This window comes from Symphodus melops (assembly GCF_947650265.1).
Source record: "Symphodus melops genome assembly, chromosome: 16".
Lineage (NCBI taxonomy): Eukaryota > Metazoa > Chordata > Actinopteri > Labriformes > Labridae > Symphodus > Symphodus melops.
Window position 1 is genome coordinate 21,249,738 of NC_136706.1, and position 13,407 is coordinate 21,263,144.

Here is a 13,407-nt window from a genome sequence, read left to right on the forward strand (position 1 = left end):
TGCTAATGAACAAAGATGAACTTACAGTAGAGGAGCTTAAAGACTTCCTACACTCTCACCTTGGTGAACAAAACAACACAGAGCTTTTCCAAGAGTTAATGTGCACCAAACAAAATGACAATGAGACACCCCAACAGTTCTTATATAGAGTCATAGGACTGAAACAGAAGATCTTGCTTGCTTCGAAACACACAGACACAGACATAAAATACTCTGCCAGCACGGTCCAAGATGTTTTTCTCCACACTGTATATCAAGGTCTAGGGCACAGACATGGTGACATTCAAAGGGAGCTAAAACCACTGCTTGAAGATACTACAGTCACTGATGAAGCTATCCTGAAACAACTGAAAAAGGTGATGAGTGATGAAAGTGAAAGACAGCGTCGCCATGGTCCAGTCACTCGTCAAAAGCACACAAATGTGCACAGTACTCAGGTTGAGATAAATGCAACTCAGTGTCCTAGCGTGAAGGAGGAAAGCACAGGAAGAAAACCTAAAATGGACACAATACAGCAGTTAACAGAAAAGGTTGAAAAGCTGACAAGTATTGTTGAGTTAATGAAACAGTCGTTACAAAAGCCATTAGCCTTAATGTACTAGAGATAAAGAAAAGAAAACAAGGCAAAAACTAAATTCCCATGGATCAAATTGGCAACAAACAAAAATAAGAAAATTAACATTCACAGACCAGGAATCTGATATTAATGGGATGCTAGTAGAAAATGTCCTTTGAATGTAAGCCAGTAAAAACAAAACATGAAACGAACTCCATTTATCCTGACATGAGTGATGGAGGAGACAATGGATGTGAGAAGTGTGGAGGGTAGTCACACTCAGAGATAAAATGTGGAGGTAAAGTGAGCAAACTGTTCATCCAGTCTAAACCCCCGTAATCTCTCTCCACTCCCCATGACTGCATATGATGTTGATCGTGTACTTCCAGCAGTTCAATAAACAGCCTCTTCTTCCCTGTAACTTAAGTCAATTCTGAGTCCAATTCTCAAGTCCAAAATGTTGTAGGTCATAGAGTGTCTTTATATGGGGTGAAAATGAAGGCAAGAACAATACAACCAAAAATAAAGATCCGATGATGAACTTTGCCAACAAGTGTTCACCTCATTTTTCAGCTGCTGTATCATTGTGTTCAGCTTGTGCCCATCCAGGTTCATTAGGATCTTCTAGAAAAACTCAAATGTGTACTTGAGGTTGTCTGGAAAGTTTAGATCCAGGGCATAAATGAGCCCAAACATCATTATGACCCCCATGATGACACTGTCCACGTTGCTCAGGACTTTGATGCCTTCCATAACAACTCCCACATCCTCTGGCTGCCTCTCGCCATCTCCACGGATTATGTATAGCCCCATGACCGTGAGGATCAATGTCCCTTTCTGCATCCTCAGTGGCGGAGGCCTGAACAACAACACAAAAACATAACACTTGTATTAGATAAAAGGCTGAACACCACTAACAGAAAATCAACTGTTTTGTGGCATGCATCTGTAATGTGTTATATATGAATTTGAAATTTTTTTTTAAGTCCTCATTGCTTGTCAAATCAATCATGTATCTATCATGAGTTAAATGTGATTGGAAAGTTAACTATATATATATATATATATATATATATATATATATATATATACAGTATATATATATATATACAGTATATATATAAAATAATATGTTTGACATTGGGCCAGTAAATAACTTCAGCAAGCAGCCATGAACATAATGCAATTGCTGCTAAATGATCCTTTAGGCAACCACATCCCTATAGAGATGGACCTGTGGGACAGAAATAGCTGTTTTACTCCACAGGGCCTCCGACCATTTGCCACTATCAGCTTAGGAGACTTTGACTCTGTCTTTTCTTGCACCTACCAGTGATTTCAAACCAAAATAAAAATTCAAAGAGCCACATTGTTTACAAAATGCCAAAAAGTTGTAGTGTGTTGAGCTCAAAGGACCACAATATATGTAAATATGAATCTGTAACACTATTTCATGCTACTGTGTAAGACGAACTATTGACTTACCAGATATTCCTCGAAGAAAGTGTCTGGATCTTCATTGAGGTAGATAACAAGGCTTCTCAGGATGCACTCCCTCCTGGTGTCAATGTCGTCACACTAAAGCAGGGGTGAAAAATCAAAACAGAATTTGGCTAAATATTGGTGCAACAGTGGCACAGGGAGGGGGGCAAGTTGACTAGAGGGTGTGAAAAAACAAGATAAACTAACACACACACACATACATATATATATATATATATATATATATATATATATATATATATAAAAACGGTTTGAGTATTTCTACTTACCAAATCTATTTTTGCCAGAACGTCTTTGATTTGTTGCCCCTTCACTCCTTTGCTTTTGAAGATCTGCATCAACTTGAGTGAAAAGTGGTCCAGTTGTGACATAAACTTTGACTTCAGTGGCTTTGTAGTGATCCGCAAGAACTCCTCATTAATCTGAAAAATATATTTTTAAAAATCTTTAGAAAAAATTACCATTTTCTTACAGTTAAATATCAATACAAGTTACAAGTTAACTTACTTCACTCTGCTGGAATTCCTCAATCATGGGCCTCTGTTCATGACACTTGAATGTAGCTACTTCTGCTGTTTTGGGAGTTTGCTGTTTACCATGAACTTTGTATGTATGATTTAGTAGCTTACTCCATGTACTAAAACCTGCATGGGCAATCTGCATATGGACATGGATAGCGATAACTGCCCCTTAAATGCCCGTGAGTCTGCCTAAAATGCTGCAACAACAAATACCTGCTAGATAGTTCCAAACTGCATTCTTTACACTGCCACGTTCATAGTCCTGAAATAGAGAATAAAGAGAATTAGCATATATAACATCACATCAAAAGGATGACAATGATAGAGATCAGCTTGTACCAGCATTAAACACATAACCTATTACTTACAATCACTAAGAGGCTGCCACATGAAGCTTGAAAAAAAAGATCAATCTGCAAAAGATGATAACATTAAGTTGTGAGTGCAAGTACCAGAATACCCAGAAATGCAGACAAGTTGCAATTGAATTAAAGCTCTGACCAATAAAACAAGATAACATTTAGAATAGGCTACCCATTATTTGACAAACAATTAAGTTTCAATAATTAAATTCAAGACATGAGATTATTTTAAATTCTGCCATTTTATTAAAATAAACACAGGAACAATATTAACCTTCCTGCATGTATTCACTGACCATCTATAACCTAGAATCTACATTTACTGCTTAATCGACAGCTTTACTGAAGGAGAGAGGGTGTGAAAGAGGCAGAGACCGGCGGAGATGATGGAGTTCAACAAAACAGGGCAAGCTCAACACCAACAGGATCTGGTGCCTGAACTTCAACCAGAGTCACTCGCGATAGCGCGAGATAATACTCTTTATGAGGTATAAAACACTATATAATCCTTATAAACACGCATTCAAACACACATACAGGCAGTCTCCGGAGTGCCGGAGCTGACACGCAACGCAGCGGACCCAGCGGAAGCACACACATTGAATAAAGTAAAACTACATGGGCAGACATTACATGCATTTATCTCCGACTGTCGAGTCAATAATCTTACCCGCTCACGCTGGTCCTCACGTTCATCCCGGCCTGACTTATGTTATATAATAAGTGAGGGCAAATTCGTTCACCTCACAATCATCGTGCAGTTTTCCGACTGCCGTGTTCATTTCTGGACTATTAAACTAGCGGCCATGTTGGAGGTTACCAAGCTAGCACGCAAACTCGGACTTTAAAAGTAAAGTTCACCCCCACAAACATTACACGAATTGTGGTATATAGCACTGAATACACCAGCGGTACAGTCTACAGTATTACAGTTATAAAAAACAATTAATACTTACCAAAGACCGAGCTCCAACCTGCTGCAGGTTTCCCGATTACGGTTGATGTGGTCTAATCCAGCCGAAAGACGTTATGCCCGCGAAGATTATGCGCATGCGCAAAGGGCGGCTCCAAATTCTGAACTCATTTATTTTGCGTTAATCAACATCAAATCAATCCCACAGGATCAATTATGAGAAAGTTTATGTTTCACTGACTAAATATATCTGTCTATATTTTAAAACTCGATATTTTTTAATAAATTCAACAATACTTAAGTGTGTCACATCTAAGAAGGGCTTGAATCAGTTTTTTGAGTGTATTAATAATAATCTTCTATAATATGCTTTTGTCCAACCAGACGAAACACACACGCGCACCCAAACACACAGGGCTGGTTGGGTGGTTAGATTCGTCCGTCTATCGGACACCAACATAGAGTGCAGCGTGTGTGCGTGTGTGTGTGCGCGTGTGCGTGTGTGTGCATGTGCATGTGCGTCTGCGCGCGCACGGACGAATCCGACCATCCAACCAAATAGCTGTACGTGTAAGCACAGATACACGCGCACGGAAGCACAGGTACAAAATATGCAAACCAACATATATTGGGGTGGCAGTAGCTCAGTCTGTAGGGACGTGGGTTGGGAACCGGAGGGTCGCCGGTTCAAGTCCCGGCACGGACCAAGTCCGGAACCTGGTCTGGTAGCTGGAGAGTTGCCAGTCCATTTCCTGAGCACTGCCGAGGTGCCCCTGAGCAAGGCACCGAACCCCAAAACTGCTCTGGAGTGCTCGCTGTGGGCAGCCCCCTCACTCTGAGACCTCTCCATTAATGCATGTCACTAGAACCCTGTTTGTGCTTGTGTGTATCTCGGCCTATGTGTGTGTTAGACAGAGTGTAAAAACTGAATTTCCCCTCGTGGGATTAATAAAGTGTAAATTATTTATTATAGCCTATAGAAACATAGGCTAAAGAGATATTTACAGATAGATAGATAATACTGTTTGGAGCTAATTGGGCTTTACTTGTTCATTTATCTCTGTTTGAGAAATCTCTGTTTGCTTTCAGTATTTTGTTTGTAATTCAGAAATGTAACACTAGGTGGAGCCAGGTGTGCCAATGTATGAATAATGAAAGATATGGAAAGTTCTGTTGATGTTCGGACATTGTTAAGGACAGAACGTGTCCCCCTCTTATCAGGCAGGAGGTTACACATGTATTTATTATCTATACTTTGTTTGTTTACTTCACCACCTCCCATCGGTTTTAGACCATATTGGAGCCGGAGCGTGACGTCACAACGTGTTTAGACTGTACAGAGGCTTTCTGCACGCGCAGTTAATTAATGACGTGACTCTTGACGTCACAGAACAAGCCAACCGAGGTTATAAGTAGAGGCTCTTTCAAACCAAACATTAAAAAGAACTCTCTGGGGCCTTGTGTTCCAGGGGGGCCTCTATGGGGAGTTTGCATGTTCTTCCCTTGAGGTGTGGGTTCACGGGTAATCCGGCTTCCTCCCACAATCATCAAAACATGCACTTTAGATAGGAGGGCTAGTTGGTTGGATGGTCCAAGTGGTTCGTCCCTCTGACACCAACATAGTGCAGCCTCCAGCATGTGTGTGTGCGTGCTGGGTGCAGGCTGCCTGCACACTATGTTGGTGTCCGATCGACGGACGAATCCGACCAACCAGCCTGCAAACACTTACGAACTCTCTGGGACCTTGTGTTCCAGGGGGGTCGGGGCCTCTGTGGGGAGTTTGCATGTTCTTCCCTTGAGGCGTGGGTTTCCCCCCACAATCATCAAAACATGCACTTTAGATAGGAGGGCTAGTTGGTTGGATGGTCGGAGTAGTTCGTCCCTCTGACACCAACATAACCTGCAGCCTGGAGCCTACACACACGCTGCAGGCTGCAGGCTATGTTGGTGTGCGACGGACAAACGAATCCGACCGTCCGAACAACCAGCCTGCACAAACACACACACAGGGCTTGTTGGTTGGATGGTCCGAGTGGTCCATCTGTCTGACACCAACATAACCTGCAGCCTGCAGCGTGTGTGTGTGTGTGTGTGTGTGTAAACGGACAGACGCACGCACGCACGCACGCGCACCCAAACACAAAGGGCTGGTTGGGTGGTTGGATTCGTCCGTCCATCGGACACCAACACAGCGTGCAGCGTGTGCGTGTGTGTCTGCGCGCGCGCACGGACGAATCCGACCATCCAACCATATACACGTGTAAGCACAGATACACGCGCACGGAAGCACACGGACAAAATATGCAAACCAACATATAGCCTATAGAAACATAGACTAAATAGATATTTACAGATAGATAGATACTACGGTTTGGAGCTAATTGGGTTTTACTTGTTCATTTATCTCGGTTTGAGAAATCTCTGTTTGCTTTGAGTAGATAGATAGATAGATAGATAGATAGATAGATAGATAGATAGATAGATAGATAGATAGATAGATAGATAGATAGATAGATAGATAGATAGATAGATAGATAGATAGATAGATAGATAGATAGATAGATAGATAGATAGATAGATAGATAGATAGATAGATAGATACTTTATTGATCCCGAGGGAAATTCAGAGTATTTTGTATGTAATTCAGAAATGTAACACTAGGTGGAGTCCTGGTTTCATGCTGGTTATAAAGCCAAGGCTCCAGGTGGTTGGAGCCAGGTGTGCCAATGCATAGATAACAAAAGATTTGGAAAGGTCTGTTGATGTTCGGTCTGTTATTGTGTGTTAGCACACTAATGCACCTTTAGGTGTGCACTCCCTATCTTACTAAATCTATCTGCATACACTACCAAGCTCCCCACCTATCTATCATATACAGAGCTGTACTTGAGATGGACATGAAATATTCAAGCTGACCCCACTTCATTCGTTTGTTGGACTTCAGAGATAAGTTTTAAGGCTACACGTTTCCTATTTGTCCATCTAATGCAGGGGAGTCAAACTCCAGTCCTGGAGGGCCGGCTTCCTCAGACTGTTAGATTTCTCCCTGCTCGGACGCAGCTGAATCCAATGAGTGACTCGTTATCAGGCTTCTGCAGAGCTTGATGACAACACATTGGTTTAAAGCAGGTGTGTTAGAGCAGGGAGACATCTAAAAGTCAGAGGAAGCCGGCCCTCCAGGACTGGAGTTTGACACCTGTGATCTAATGCTTGTCTACTCACCACTTCCACAATGGTTGGTAGGTAGGTAGGTACACAGGTTGTGAGTTAGATGTAGTCTAGAAAAGTGAATGGATGGACAGGGCTGTAGATGAAATGGCTTTTCACTGATAAACAGCGAACAGAGAATTGTTTCATCACCACTTCTCTCTGGGTCTTAAAATCCATTTGACCTACTCTGGACTTTGTGTAACTTCATTCTATTTTTCTGAACCTTTACCTGCATGTTTGTTTGTCACCCCTGGACACATCAGCTCTTTTAATGTCAATCCACTTACAGCGAGACAACAATTATCTGTTCATCTAACATTAAATGTTTTGAGAGATAAAATGAAGACACGATTCTCAGCCAGTTTTAATCTCTTATCTCTTTATTCATTGGTGCCGTGGTGCATTCAGGGACCCGGAGCAGCCACCAGAACCTCCCCCAGCAGGATCAACAGAGCTTTTTACAGGAACAAAAAATAGATATTCAACAGAACTTCAAGAGATGGAAACAGAGGGCGTTGTCAGCTAAGTATTTAAACGTCGAAGTGAAGATCGTCACTCGTCACATTTCTGTTTCTCAGCTTAGAATATTTCAATTCACTCGAGGTTGTTCTATTACATTTAAATACCACGACTCTGAGTGACGTCTGATCTTTAGCAGAGTGCTGTTCTTCAGTCAAACCTGGATGTTAAAGCAGGAGTAGAAGGCCCTGATTGGACCAAAAGTACTGGATGTCCTGCAGGATTGTCGACCCCCTTTTTTTTAGGTAAACAGTAACAGACTATAAAGATTAACTCAGCGTATTAAGAGCTGATGAAGTAACTAAGGAGTTTGTTTGTTTGGCTTCTTAACAAACCATAAATCAGCACGTTGAAGTCAAGACTTCTGCAGAAGGAATAAAACACTTAACCACCTGCAGAAGGAAATGAAATTATTTTGGTTATTAAGCTAAATTGATTTACATCATGCCCAACTCAAATTTGATTGGAAATTGAGCAAGCTAAAAAGTGTTCCAGATCGTCAAGACTCTCGGTCCGATGGGAGAAGGGGACCAGGCTCGACCCAAGTTCGGGGATGAAGACAGTTGCTTTGAGTACATCAGCAATTTCATGTGCAGTAAGCCCTTGTTAGAATCCGAGGATCAGGGTTTGTCACAATGAATTTGAAAGATGTAGTGGATGAAGTCATTCAAAGTCGTGTATCTGAGCCACTATTACAAATAGCAGCCAAAGTAAATTCAGATGATCAGTTTAATGCTGATGGTATTGCACAGAGTCAAGCTAAGGGTAATGTCAAGTTAGCTTTACATGTAGATGATGAAGATGAGAGACAGCCTGTTTTTGGTAGGGCAACTCACCATGCAGATGTTAATCGTACAGTTGCGAATGACACAGAGCTGCAGAAATTACTTAAGAGCTCAATCAGAAAATTATGCAGTACATGCCCACATCCGTTGATCAGTCTGCATGTCAGCCACCTGTAATGACACAGTCCAGGTCACAAAGTAGAAATGTATCACAACATTCAGCTAAAAGTCCTGTTGAGCACTCAAAACATGTAACACATGACAATGGGTTTTCCTTAAGAGACCTGTCTTATCTCCATCGTAGAGAGTTTAAGATTCAAGGGGGTCAGATTGGAGACCAGGGGTCAGACATTAGTTACAACAACATTTGTCGCCAGATAAAAGAAGCTTTTAAAGAACAGTTTAGTGATGCTGAAATTGTCAGAGCTGTCCTCCAAGTCATCAAGCCTGGAAATGTCAAGGACATGCTAATGAACAAAGATGAACTTACAGTAGAGGAGCTTAAAGACTTCCTACACTCTCACCTTGGTGAACAAAACAACACAGAGCTTTTCCAAGAGTTAATGTGCACCAAACAAAATGACAATGAGACACCCCAACAGTTCTTATATAGAGTCATAGGACTGAAACAGAAGATCTTGCTTGCTTCGAAACACACAGACACAGACATAAAATACTCTGCCAGCACGGTCCAAGATGTTTTTCTCCACACTGTATATCAAGGTCTAGGGCACAGACATGGTGACATTCAAAGGGAGCTAAAACCACTGCTTGAAGATACTACAGTCACTGATGAAGCTATCCTGAAACAACTGAAAAAGGTGATGAGTGATGAAAGTGAAAGACAGCGTCGCCATGGTCCAGTCACTCGTCAAAAGCACACAAATGTGCACAGTACTCAGGTTGAGATAAATGCAACTCAGTGTCCTAGCGTGAAGGAGGAAAGCACAGGAAGAAAACCTAAAATGGACACAATACAGCAGTTAACAGAAAAGGTTGAAAAGCTGACAAGTATTGTTGAGTTAATGAAACAGTCGTTACAAAAGCCATTAGCCTTAATGTACTAGAGATAAAGAAAAGAAAACAAGGCAAAAACTAAATTCCCATGGATCAAATTGGCAACAAACAAAAATAAGAAAATTAACATTCACAGACCAGGAATCTGATATTAATGGGATGCTAGTAGAAAATGTCCTTTGAATGTAAGCCAGTAAAAACAAAACATGAAACGAACTCCATTTATCCTGACATGAGTGATGGAGGAGACAATGGATGTGAGAAGTGTGGAGGGTAGTCACACTCAGAGATAAAATGTGGAGGTAAAGTGAGCAAACTGTTCATCCAGTCTAAACCCCCGTAATCTCTCTCCACTCCCCATGACTGCATATGATGTTGATCGTGTACTTCCAGCAGTTCAATAAACAGCCTCTTCTTCCCTGTAACTTAAGTCAATTCTGAGTCCAATTCTCAAGTCCAAAATGTTGTAGGTCATAGAGTGTCTTTATATGGGGTGAAAATGAAGGCAAGAACAATACAACCAAAAATAAAGATCCGATGATGAACTTTGCCAACAAGTGTTCACCTCATTTTTCAGCTGCTGTATCTTTGTGTTCAGCTTGTGCCCATCCAGGTTCATTAGGATCTTCTAGAAAAACTCAAATGTGTACTTGAGGTTGTCTGGAAAGTTTAGATCCAGGGCATAAATGAGCCCAAACATCATTATGACCCCCATGATGACACTGTCCACGTTGCTCAGGACTTTGATGCCTTCGATAACAACTCCCACATCCTCTGGCTGCCTCTCGCCATCTCCACAGATTATGTATATCCCCATGACCGTGAGGATCAATGTCCCTTTCTGCATCCTCAGTGGCGGAGGCCTGAACAACAACACAAAAACATAACACTTGTATTAGATAAAAGGCTGAACACCACTAACAGAAAATCAACTGTTTTGTGGCATGCATCTGTAATGTGTTATATATGAATTTGATTTTTCTTTTTAAGTCCTCATTGCTTGTCAAATCAATCATGTACCTATCATGAGTTAAATGTGATTGGAAAGTTAACCATATATATATATATATATATATATATATAAAATAATATGTTTGACATTGGGCCAGTAAATAACTTCAGCAAGCAGCCATGAACATAATGCAATTGCTGCTAAATGATCCTTTAGGCAACCACATCCCTATAGAGATGGACCTGTGGGACAGAAATAGTTGTTTTACTCCACAGGGCCTCCGACCATTTGCCACTATCAGCTTAGGAGACTCTGACTCTGTCTTTTCTTGCACCTACCAGTGATTTCAAACCAAAATAAAAATTCAAAGAGCCACATTGTTTACAAAATGCCAAAAAGTTGTAGTGTGTTGAGCTCAAAGGACCACAATATATGTAAATATGAATCTGTGACACTATTTCATGCTACTGTGTAAGACGAACTATTGACTTACCAGATATTCCTCGAAGAAAGTGTCTGGATCTTCATTGAGGTAGATAACAAGGCTTCTCAGGATGCACTCCCTCCTGGTGTCAATGTCGTCACACTAAAGCAGGGGTGAAAAATCAAAACAGAATTTGGCTAAATATTGGTGCAACAGTGGCACAGGGAGGGGGGCAAGTTGACTAGAGGGTGTGAAAAAACAAGATAAACTAACACACACACACATACATACATATATATATATATATATATATATATATATATATATAAAAACGGTTCGAGTATTTCTACTTACCAAATCTATTTTTGCCAGAACGTCTTTGATTTGTTGCCCCTTCACTCCTTTGCTTTTGAAGATCTGCATCAACTTGAGTGAAAAGTGGTCCAGTTGTGACATAAACTTTGACTTCAGTGGCTTTGTAGTGATCCGCAAGAACTCCTCATTAATCTGAAAAATATATTTTTAAAAATCTTTAGAAAAAATTACCATTTTCTTACAGTTAAATATCAATACAAGTTACAAGTTAACTTACTTCACTCTGCTGGAATTCCTCAATCATGGGCCTCTGTTCATGACACTTGAATGTAGCTACTTCTGCTGTTTTGGGAGTTTGCCGTTTACCATGAACTTTGTATGTATGATTTAGTAGCTTACTCCATGTACTAAAACCTGCATGGGCAATCTGCATATGGACATGGATAGCGATAACTGCCCCTTAAATGCCCGTGAGTCTGCCTAAAATGCTGCAACAACAAATACCTGCTAGATAGTTCCAAACTGCATTCTTTACACTGCCACGTTCATAGTCCTGAAATAGAGAATAAAGAGAATTAGCATATATAACATCACATCAAAAGGATGACAATGATAGAGATCAGCTTGTACCAGCATTAAACACATAACCTATTACTTACAATCACTAAGAGGCTGCCACATGAAGCTTGAAAAAAAAGATCAATCTGCAAAAGATGATAACATTAAGTTGTCAGTGCAAGTACCAGAATACCCAGAAATGCAGACAAGTTGCAATTGAATTAAAGCTCTGACCAATAAAACAAGATAACATTTAGAATAGGCTACCCATTATTTGACAAACAATTAAGTTTCAATAATTAAATTCAAGACATGAGATTATTTTAAATTCTGCCATTTTATTAAAATAAACACAGGAACAATATTAACCTTCCTGCATGTATTCACTGACCATCTATAACCTAGAATCTACATTTACTGCTTAATCGACAGCTTTACTGAAGGAGAGAGGGTGTGAAAGAGGCAGAGACCGGCGGAGATGATGGAGTTCAACAAAACAGGGCAAGCTCAACACCAACAGGATCTGGTGCCTGAACTTCAACCAGAGTCACTCGCGATAGCGCGAGATAATACTCTTTATGAGGTATAAAACACTATATAATCCTTATAAACACGCATTCAAACACACATACAGGCAGTCTCCGGAGTGCCGGAGCTGACACGCAACGCAGCGGACCCAGCGGAAGCACACACATTGAATAAAGTAAAACTACATGGGCAGACATTACATGCATTTATCTCCGACTGTCGAGTCAATAATCTTACCCGCTCACGCTGGTCCTCACGTTCATCCCGGCCTGACTTATGTTATATAATAAGTGAGGGCAAATTCGTTCACCTCACAATCATCGTGCAGTTTTCCGACTGCCGTGTTCATTTCTGGACTATTAAACTAGCGGCCATGTTGGAGGTTACCAAGCTAGCACGCAAACTCGGACTTTAAAAGTAAAGTTCACCCCCACAAACATTACACGAATTGTGGTATATAGCACTGAATACACCAGCGGTACAGTCTACAGTATTACAGTTATAAAAAACAATTAATACTTACCAAAGACCGAGCTCCAACCTGCTGCAGGTTTCCCGATTACGGTTGATGTGGTCTAATCCAGCCGAAAGACGTTATGCCCGCGAAGATTATGCGCATGCGCAAAGGGCGGCTCCAAATTCTGAACTCATTTATTTTGCGTTAATCAACATCAAATCAATCCCACAGGATCAATTATGAGAAAGTTTATGTTTCACTGACTAAATATATCTGTCTATATTTTAAAACTCGATATTTTTTAATAAATTCAACAATACTTAAGTGTGTCACATCTAAGAAGGGCTTGAATCAGTTTTTTGAGTGTATTAATAATAATCTTCTATAATATGCTTTTGTCCAACCAGACGAAACACACACGCGCACCCAAACACACAGGGCTGGTTGGGTGGTTGGATTCGTCCGTCTATCGGACACCAACATAGAGTGCAGCGTGTGCGTCTGTGTGTGTGTGCGTGTGCGCGCGCGCACGGACGAATCCGACCATCCAACCAAATAGCTGTACGTGTAAGCACAGATACACGCGCACGGAAGCACAGGTACAAAATATGCAAACCAACATATAGCCTATAGTAAAGTAAGTAAGTAAGTAAAATGTATTTATATAGCACTTTTCACAGGCAGGGGCCACAAAGTGCTTCACAAACAGGGTTTAAAACATCACAAGCAACAAACAGACAGTACAGAGATCATAGCAGCCCTAAAAGAGACCAACCAAAAGCCTGG

General features: G+C 40.9%; 4 long non-coding RNA genes across 4 annotated transcripts; all 4 read right to left on the reverse strand.

Annotated features, from left to right (window-relative positions):
- Positions 1–1,366: 1,366 nt before the first annotated feature.
- Positions 1,367–2,575, reverse strand: LOC306837531. Its single transcript, XR_013780942.1, has 3 exons — positions 2,329–2,575; positions 2,042–2,134; positions 1,367–1,415 (listed from the first exon to the last, which is right to left on the reverse strand). It is a non-coding gene; the product is annotated as an uncharacterized lncRNA (long non-coding RNA).
- Positions 2,576–2,578: 3 nt separating this feature from the next.
- Positions 2,579–3,964, reverse strand: LOC306837534. The gene is made up of 3 exons (XR_013780945.1): positions 3,899–3,964; positions 2,949–2,993; positions 2,579–2,842 (listed from the first exon to the last, which is right to left on the reverse strand). It is a non-coding gene; the product is annotated as an uncharacterized lncRNA (long non-coding RNA).
- Positions 3,965–9,979: 6,015 nt separating this feature from the next.
- Positions 9,980–11,359, reverse strand: LOC306837530. Its single transcript, XR_013780941.1, has 3 exons — positions 11,118–11,359; positions 10,833–10,925; positions 9,980–10,250 (listed from the first exon to the last, which is right to left on the reverse strand). It is a non-coding gene; the product is annotated as an uncharacterized lncRNA (long non-coding RNA).
- A 19-nt stretch (positions 11,360–11,378) lies between these two features.
- On the reverse strand, positions 11,379–12,753 carry LOC306837538. The gene is made up of 3 exons (XR_013780949.1): positions 12,688–12,753; positions 11,738–11,782; positions 11,379–11,631 (listed from the first exon to the last, which is right to left on the reverse strand). It is a non-coding gene; the product is annotated as an uncharacterized lncRNA (long non-coding RNA).
- Positions 12,754–13,407: the final 654 nt, after the last annotated feature.